The sequence below is a fragment of the Fulmarus glacialis genome, unplaced genomic scaffold (assembly GCF_000690835.1).
Source record: "Fulmarus glacialis isolate BGI_N327 unplaced genomic scaffold, ASM69083v1 scaffold47449, whole genome shotgun sequence".
NCBI classification, from domain to species: domain Eukaryota; kingdom Metazoa; phylum Chordata; class Aves; order Procellariiformes; family Procellariidae; genus Fulmarus; species Fulmarus glacialis.
The window spans coordinates 1-10,456 of record NW_009236109.1 but is presented as its reverse complement, the minus strand read 5'-3'; positions in this window follow the sequence as shown (position 1 = coordinate 10,456).

Genomic DNA, 10,456 nt, shown 5'->3' with positions numbered 1-10,456 from the left:
CCTGCTGAAAAGCTACTGTACTTGGTGGAGAAACTCTCTACACAATGAAAGAAGGGAGAGTTACCAGCAACAGCAACAGATAACTGTAGCAAAACTGGACTGAAGATGAGAAATTACAAACTACCCACAACTTTTGACATGGAAAAGGTATGGAGCCACCATTACTGAAGAGCTACACTGTTTTCATCTTTATCGTTGGTTTTAGAAGAGAACTTGCTTACCATTGTTTTGAACAAACATGATACTTAACAAATTCTATTACTTTACATCCAGTAAAACAAACAAACAAATAAATAAAATTAGTATTTGTCTTCAATTCTCACTGAGTTACAGACACGATGACTATAGTCTATTCCTATCCAAACCAGTATATCCAACAGTAATACCTGTTGTTTTGGCTGACCATCATTATTTCCAATGAAAATAAAACATTGGCAAGTACTGTGACTTCATTCGAGGTCTTTTAGTAAATCACATGAAATCTTGGAGAGGATAAAAGTAAACCCTGTCATTACTAGATATATTAAAATATAATAAGTAAGACTGACACTGTGATTTATGGGTATTTCATTTATCATGCTGTACCCCCAAACAAAAAGAACCCCAGAAGGTACTTTTTCTTGTTAACAACATGCTTGTTCTCAATTTAAACAAAGAAAATGAAGATTGTACTTCTGATCACATTTCATGCTTCCTGGGTACATCCTATTACAATGCACAAATGCAGCATTAGGACAGGAAGAGACCAGAGTCACATTAATCTAATTCTAACCCAATAGCTTTTGTCTTCCTCCAGCTCTCTCTCCCTGCTTCCTCTCTGAATCTTTTATTAACTACTCTCCTTTTTCTTTCTGTCTATTAAAAAAAAAAAATCAAGTCTGAAATCTATGAATCAAGAATGCTTCAATGTCACCGGATCACCACAGTATCTCTGGATATGGTTAATTTTCCTACTTTGGCACACCCATTTCTCGAATTATGTTTATATTCTTCTTAATTGATATCATACTATCTGGCTTAATTGAAAACTATGCTTTCAGATTTTACTGAGGCATTGCTGAGTGGTCCTGATCTGCAATTACATCTCCACTGCACTAGATCCTAAGAGCTGCCAAAACTCCTTCCCCCCTGAACAGCTTATATTCTAAATACAAGCTGATGTCAGCCTTTATCAAATCCCAAACTCCACCACTGTTTATCTTCTGTATTCTGTAATTGTATTGCACAATTTGGGTTCTGCTAAGAATAAACATGAAAGCATAATAATTCATTTACATTTCTATAGCATTCCTCATTATAGGATGCAAACTGCTCTTAGATGTGAACGGCAGCTTGTGTGTCAGATGGGGTTTTTTTTTCTCATCTAGGAGATTATGAGTTGTCCGAGGTCACTGAAAAGTCCACAGAAGACCAGCAAACGTATCAGTGTCCTTGAACACGGGACTGTGCTTCCTCTTTCCCAGTGTATTCTTTCCGGCCAACAGTATATGAAATTCAAAGTTACAGCTGTATTCAAAACATCCCAGAGCACAAAGTCCATCTGTATGCCTCCCATTACCTGCCAGTTTGGGATCTTTTTTTAATTTATTGTCCCAACCCTGCTTTGGATTTGAAACAAATTTTCCCTCACTTACTCTCCTTTCACGTTTCTAAACTTCTATAAAGTCTATAGAAGGGGCGGGGAGAGGGGGGGAGAGGATGGAACAAAATGACTGTGAGCTTTCTGCCTTCTCAGCATTTTACTGGTGTCCTTGAAAAAATAAGGCAAAAGGAAGATACTCTTAACATACTAATGTCAAAATAAATCTCATGTCTCTGCTGACTAGGTTCCATTTTTTGAACATTCTTCCATACAAGCAGTGGCATATGAAACCAATTCCTTCCTTCATAATTCCATATAACACTACATTTTTTTCTCCCATGAAGTATACATATAAAAAAACATCTCCCAACTCAAACAGAGAAATGTCACAAAAGTTAAATTCAAAATGAAGATCTGTAAACTGCGGGTCTCAAAAGTGCTGTTTAATTTCAGAAACTATCATATCAGCAGTTTTGGAACACCCAAGTAGGAGGTGCAGTTTTATTAATATTCCACAGAACCGGTTACACATAAGTAACACACATTGCCCAAAAAGCAGTCTGGTCCTTCCCTGTAGTAATAAGACCTGTTTCAAGCTCTCTCCAAGAAAAACAAATTTGGACCATATACAATATTCACTACTGCACGCTGATACTAGAATTCTGTATTGATCACTGTAATTTCTTTAAGTTATAATGCAGGTTTCCTTTCCCCTCTAGGCATCTCTCTAAGGGAAGAGAGCCACTGGTAATGACGTTTTCTATAGAAATGCCAAGTGATGCCAAAATGACACTGAATAAGTGACCACAGACTGCCAAACTCAACTGAAAGGTCATTCAAGTCACTAAATACTGCAAAAGATGTGTTCCATTTCATTCGTAATTCAAAAGATCAGAAAAACATGGTTAACACTAACGCTATTGAAAAGGCAAATATAAATAATCCTTTCCTTTTTTTTATGTTTATTTGAGTTAGTTTAGATGCACCTTAAAGTAATTGCTTTTCCTTCACTGTGCTATTAAACAAAGAAGTTTTGAAAACCTCTACAAGAGCAATAGAAAAGAAACTGCCTTAAACCTGGGTTCAGGTAACAGGCATGAGAGACAGACATTGTAAACATGCATTAATAAAATTAAGGAAATACTTACGTGGGGGCTATTCTACTGACTACTGAAACTTCAGCCAGTAATGGAAACAACATTACTACATTTTCTCAGTCCCCTGTCAATGTACCTAAGTGGAGGGGAAAATACTAGAACTCCTTAAAAGTGAAGAAAACGTAGTACCAAAAACCTCAGGCTCCCAGGCAAAGCTGTATTAAACTGGAGTTACGACTGAAAGTTTGTATCAGTAACTTGGGAGTTAACTGATTTTTTCAGCAGTCCCAGAAAAGATAAGGTCTGATTTCCCACTGACTTTTGTTCTTCAGACATGCAATCCCTGCCAGCTGCGACGTCAGTTCTCCAAAGACCTCCATGCCATCCCCGTACCTCTGGACCTACCCCAGCCTTTCCCAACTCCCACCCACAACTTTAAGCAACAAACAGCCAGGGCTGTGCCTGGTCCGCATTTCTCAGGGAGATTAGGCAAAAAAACCCCAACAATAATAGTTCTAATTATCCCAAAATAAAATATAAACATAGAATATTCAGAGTTACCGTTAAACTTAAAAGAAATCAATCCTAAAATCATGAATTTTCAGCCAAGAGACAACTGTGATACACATTCTTAACTTTTGGCCTACGAAAACTCACAAAATTTCATATAGTAATTCCTGCATTACAGTATATAGCATAAATACACAAATGCCTTTTTCTGTAACTACATCTAAAAATGAAAAGCCTTAATCTACATTCATTTTATTACCATTTAATAAATTTTAACCTGGCAGTGGCAGGGGCCATGGCATTGCTCGACAGAATACTAGGGCTGAGGAATTTATATTCATTCTGTCTGTTTCGATTACTACAGAGTTTTTACTTGGGGGAAGAACAAGAGAGATTTACTTCTTGTGGCACGGTCCTCATATTTTCCAGCAATCTCAATCTATTTCCATTCATTTTCTAGTATTTTCTTTGCAAAAAAATATTTCATAAAGAGGAAACTGAACTTATGGCTCTAATTCTGCTTGGAATTCTGCGTAACAACTTTTCACACCCCTAGGGATTTGCACCACTGTCAGTAGAGCACAGTATAAGTATATATTCTTATATAGAAGTGTATGCATCAGCAGAGATCAAATTACCTTTAATTACAGGCATTTCTACTTAACCATACCAACAAGTATGCAGGAACAGAATACAGCCCAAGCATCTTTAGAGTAATTTACAGCATGTAACTACTTTGCTTTAGGTGGCAAAATATGATTTTCTCATAGGAATTACACAAAATTTCTGTTTCCGTATGTTCCAGGTTTTTTAATGTAGTCTGTACAGCTACAGTCCTGCAATAAGCTCCACGCGGGTAAATATCTGCCTTTATGCAAAGTATTAAAGACTTCACAGTGCAAGCAAAACCGTGAACCCATATGAATTTCCTCATAGGAGCAGTGCTGAACACTATGATCAAAACTGTATGCAATCGGGAATGATAAATGCAAATTACCTATCTAATTTGAAGGAAAAAATACATGTCTATAATTGGTATTTACTAGAAATTGTCTCCATAATTTTGAATAATCCAGAGATTGCTCCATGCATAGAAACAGACCTGGTTTAAGCCTCTCTCAAAATATAAGACTCATATTTTACCTACTTAAACTACTAGCAGGTTATACATGATTCACAAAATGATGACTTGCATTTTGCAACAGTTATGCATTATACAACCAGAGTGCCAACCAGCAGGGACTTCAGAGGCATCCTCTGATGGTGCAGTAAAAAAAAACCTGATGCCCACTTCTGATTCTGGCTCATAAGAAACAAATAAACCCAGCCACTACCCATGTGGAATTTAATTGATTTTTATTTATCTCTGTGAGAGAATGTTTTACATTATGGACAAAACGCAATGGATGTCTCAATGTTTGCCACTGGTTCTATGAAAACATTGTCTTTATTGCTTTCTGAGGGAAAATTTATATCCCTATGAGCAATTAAATTGGTAACAGAGGGTCAACACAAGCATCTATTGTCATGCAACAGTTATAAGCACAATAAGCATCTCAGCACACTCTTAAACCACTTCCTCTCTCTTCTTGGAGAGCATTTTAATTGCACAAATTCAATACTTATGCATCCATTTATTCTGAATGTTAATCTTTTGAAAATCAGAGCTCGTACTACAAAAACTACATTTGATGAAAAGGTAATTTGCATGAAAAATACCAAAAGGCATATACAAAGTGGTACTTCATATACCACAACAAAATTATGAAGCCTCTGCAAAATGAATTTCATCCATTATCTACATAAAACCAGATTATAATAGGACAATTTTTCTCTGTAGCAAAATGCACTGAAATTGCAGCATAACTTTCATTTAAGAAGTTTAATACAGTTCCAGTATTATCTCACATATTGTCTTTGAACTGACCAATTAAACACTAAAATTCTTCTCGTTTTTATTCTTTATTATAACTGGCACCAAAAAAAGTGCAAGAAGGAACTCTGTAAATACATTCTTTGGCAAACATTTTTTTTAATTTCCATTTTTACCACTTAAAGATATGGAAAAACATTCAGCCTCTATTTCTGTTGTCTTTTATCTCCTTTATCTTCACCGTACATGAAAAGGGGAAAAAAAGAGGGACACTTTTGCCTAAATTTTACCTTTTTCTTATAACTGTAGTTTTAAAAACTCAGGTAGAAAAATGGAAGTGTTTTCTGCAAACAGAATGGAAGAATCCAATACTAAAGACAAGTGAATAAAGGCACAAATGACAGATGTAACACAGTGAAGGTAACATTTGAATATCCTTCTTAACTTTACTAGAAGTGTCATCTTTGACATTGAGCAATCAGCACATATTTGTGATTTATTTTTCTGACCATAAGGAACTAGGAATTGTTTTGAAAATGTACTTACCTTTAAAGCCCTTTAAAATCCTTAAGGACTTTGCTACGGAGGACAATTTTCTCCTAAGTGGCCTACCTCTACTCTCCCACGTCTCAGTCTCCACTGCCTGAAAAACTCCAGCCTCAAACACCTGTATAGCTCTATATCCCCTGTAGCCATGAGAAGCAGTTTCACTGATGTACTGATCATCCCCACTACAAAGCAGGTGCTTGGAAGCCATAAAGCCCTTTGAAGTTGCAGAAATGTCCAAAACTGGAAGTTTTTTCTTACTTCAAGGTGCTCTCAGTGTGTGAGCCCCCCATGCTGGGGCAGAACTTTGCCTACATGAGAAAGGCAGGAGAAAGGCCACCAGAAAACTCTTACGGGTTCACAGTCCTTATAAGCAGGATCCACATTTAGCCTGTGTACAAACCAAGGAAAAAGGACCAGACCATATTTCAGGAGAATTTGCCGAGTACCCTATGTGAGGGAACACATTTCTTTCTTTCAGCATTAATACTGCGCACAGTGATGCGCCACACCTTTGGCACGGCTTGAACCAAAATTCTCAAGACACTAATACAATTTCTTACAAGAGAAGAATCAAGGATGAACATTAAGGGTGGAGGAGTACTAAAGGCTGTAAACTTTTAATTATTTGTCTGACATGCCTCATAGGCCTCCCAGCGTCTTACAGAAAGGGACTAGATCACCTTCTTCAACCTCGCCTTTGGTGAAACTGCCTCCAATACACAGCAATTGTATTAGTTTAAACCAAAATAAAACCTAATTTAATTAGATCAGCCAAACCTTTTGCATGGGAGCTCTTAAATCACTTTCAGCATTATGAGAAGTACTTTTGCTACCCAGCTCCATTAGCTTCCTAGCTCCTCCCAGCTAATATTAAACATATGAGTGAAGTTTCACAATTCTCTTAAACCAATTCAGAACTTCATTGTCACTTAAAAGAGCAATCCTGTCCTCTCCCCGTTTTGCCACACAACTCACAAGTGCTAACTTCCAGCACAGATGGATGGGAACGTATCTGGCACTGTTACTGCAGACAGCAGTAGCACCTCTTTAAACAGCAACAATAATGTTAGATCAGCTCAAGATGACTGTCACACCGCAGTCTGAAATGCATCCTTCTGGTCAACCATCAGCCCTGTATGCACAATGACCCCTGCAGAATAGTTAGTGTTTCATTTCTATAAATTTTGTTCTTTGCCACCTTAGGACTCCTGGCAAGTATAGGCAAACCCTTCTTGAATCTACCTGCTCTGTTACATTTTGACCAGTTTTCTCTCCATGAATCCCCAAACTACCGTAAAAGATGAGGTTTTGCTCAGAGAAACACAAGCTGACTTAGCCCTAGCAATAACAAACATGAACTTTTTCTGACAATCCCCGTGGTTAATTATCTTTACTCTTGAAAACATACACTTTAATTTCTAACTTAAATTCATCTTCCAGAAGGTAGATCTTGGTTTTGTTTTCTTCAAGACATACAGTTTCTTGCTCCAATCAAATATCCTCTTTCTTCACGGATCCTTCAAAACCATGAAATATTTTCAGAATTTTATTCAACAACAACAAAAAAAGGCTTACCCTCTCTAAGGACTAAAATCTTGCCTTAGATCAATCCTTTAGCATTTCTCCAAACCTTCTCGAGTTTGTTGGGCTTTTCAAGTGTATCCACCAGAACTGAAACTGCTGCTTCTACAGAGGAATATTAATACTAATAGAGAAAGAGACAATAACATCTGTAGGTTTATACCTATAAGGATTGTGTTAACTCTTCCAGTCCATGCATAAGCAGCTGATGCCCATCTTGCGTATCGTTTTACTATTTTCGCTACTGAAGTAGCCACATCCCAACTCACATTCAAGCATCATATTGTTAGGTTTTCTCTTTGTTTGTTTGTTCCAGGAACTGACTTTGTTGAGGGAAATGGATAGCTCTAATAACTTAAACGCGGAAATACTAAAAAAAGTGTATTAAAAAGTAGGGTTAACAGTGAATGAGAAAAGAAGGTGGCCTTTCACAATAATCTGCCCACTTTTCTTATGTAAGAAAGATAAAATAATATGACATCTATATAAGAATACATCATAGAAATATCAAGCTGATTTGAATCTCTTTATTCACAATTTCTTTGCTTTATTGATTAATTTATCTTAGCCAAGATGATAAGGAAGGCAATATTCATTGATCTAAGGAATCCTACCAGTACATAATGAGGGAATAATCACAAGACAAAAGCAGATTACGCGGGACCTAATGAAACAATAATGAACTTCAGGTATTCATATATTCTAAAAGTAGTTCTGCAATATTTACCACTCCTTACAGAACAATATAAATGCTAAGCAACGTATTATAATCAACATGCATCCATTGGAATTCCATGAATACTGCTTAATAAAAAATAACAATTTCCCCATTTGCAACAAAAAACATAACCAAATTCCAGCTCAGCTGCTGTTACACTGGTCAAAACACTTACAATATCTGTGAATATGTTACAAGTCAATCACAAAGTCAAAAGAGAAACTGATCTAAGGGCAAAAATATAGAGTTACCAACCACAGTAAGGCTGAGCAGAGCAATTACTTTGAACTGCAGTTTCTTAACTTTTGTTCCTTCATATTCTACAGTTGCCCCAATTCTGCTGGGTTCCTTGAAGATGCCCTAAGAAACTATACTTTTTGGACATCACAGACGCTGTTCATCCCTGTGCAAGCCCTTCATACCTTGCTTAACTTCTACACTGTCAGCAGAATTTCAAAAGAGAAAGTAAATTATTTATGTGCTGAAAGACCCAACAACAGTGTGTGTACAAAGACCTTATAAATAGCATATATTTCTCCAGTTCTCTCTGGCCTTGCAGTCAGCAAAGATTATAAACAAATGAAAGCAAAGCGTAAGCACTGGCAAGAGCAAGTTGGACAGTTTAAAGAAGAGATGCTCTTGGGATGTTGGGGATGCTCTATGAAAACAATTACAATCCTTCCTAATCCCAAAAGGAGCGATAGCAAGGGAAGAGGAGCAAGTTTGGCTTTCTATACACCGCAAGCCACAGTGAGCACATAGAGAAGGCATACATAAAATCTTTGAAAGACACCAAAAACAACAACAAAATAGCCATAGAAATGGGATGGAATACCAGGATGATGCAACTCTAACCTTCAGAAGTCACAAGCCTCTCTTTCTCATACTGATGTACACTTTGTTCGCAGCTTACTTGCATCTCTCTGCATAGCACAAGACTGCAGGGGGGTTTTGTACTCCAAAACCCTTCACTGAATTCGAAGTATTGGGCCATGCTAAACAATTTCAGTCTGAGGATGGTAAGCAGTTTGGTACAGAATGAGAAGATACAACCATGCCTCAGAAAAAGTGAAAAGGCCTCAAGTCTGTTCAAGTATGTGTAGGAGAAAACATCTCCAGACCCCAAAGCCAATTAGCCTGATGCTGAGTGAGCAAGACGCAACAGGACTGCATTTAAGGTAGTGTTCTCTGTAGCATCTAACAGCACTGATCCAGGCCATGTCATCTCTAAATAAAACCATAAACTGCATTTAACTATCTTTAGGAAGCTACAGGTTATTTAAATCCACAGCCACAAGACCTTGTCATATCTCTGTCAGGATTGCTGTCACATCCCAGCTTTTCTGATATCTTTTCCTCGTGTAACTATCTATACGCAGTACTAAAACCATTTCTTTCTCATAGCTGCATGAATTGCTGTCACTCCAACAGCTTAACATTATTTTTACAATCCCCAGGATCATTTCTGTTGTCCTCCCTTGACTTCTACCCAATTATTCTAAATCCACCTCACCATGGGGACACAACACTCTAGTACCAGTCCTGATTGTGTGCAACCTCTGCTTAGTCCATTCTCCTCCTTCTACCCAGCGTTGTTCTCACTGTACCTCCAAGGATACTAGCTCATTTGCCCCAGTGCTACAATGAGAGAAGCAAGTAACTAGAAGGAATTCCACATTTTTCTGGTTTTCAAATCCAACTCTCATTCTGTGATAAGTATCATTTGCCTTTCAGGTTCATAAACCTATTATTTTACATCTGACTATTAAAAATAAGTATTTTTGGATTCTGACCATTTAACCCATAATCTGAAATCACTCTATAATGGTATTGTTGAAAGATCACCAAGTTCCCTTTTACTTCTGGTATTATTTAACTTTGTATCTGCATAATTTACCAGCAAACATTTCATCTCACTAGAGTACCAATAAAGATATTTCAAGTCTTTGATGAAGGACTAGCCCCTGGGGAAACTACTAAAAGCATCCCCATTTGAGATACTCCTTTGGTAACAGCTATGACTTGAAATCTGCCAGTTAGCCATCTAGTATATGCCTCGCTAATCACAGAAAACAAACCCTCTTTAAACAGTCATGTGGTCCAGCTTCAGATATCTTGAGGAAGTGGGATGGACACATCTTTCTGCTTCATTCAAAAAATACTGTAACTTTTTATATCTCCTAGCTGTAACTTTAAAAAGCCTAAATCCCAAAAGTGAAATAAGAGCTTACTGATTTCAAATACAAATTCAACATGCAAAACACGAAGACAAATTGGAAAGGATCAGATTAGAAACCACATGCCATTGCCTTGAAGTAAGATTACATTGGCAGAAGTTATCTTGGTTATAGCTAAAAACTACATCTTATAATGATTCTTTATTTTAAAAGTTTTATTATTTTTAACTCTGTTAGCCATTTATAATGGACTCCTTCACCTTTCTATATTCTTCATATTTAGCTAGTTACTTATATTCAGCATCAATTTCTTTCCATCTATTATATAAATGTTTTAAATTTTATATTTTTATAAAAATATTTTATATA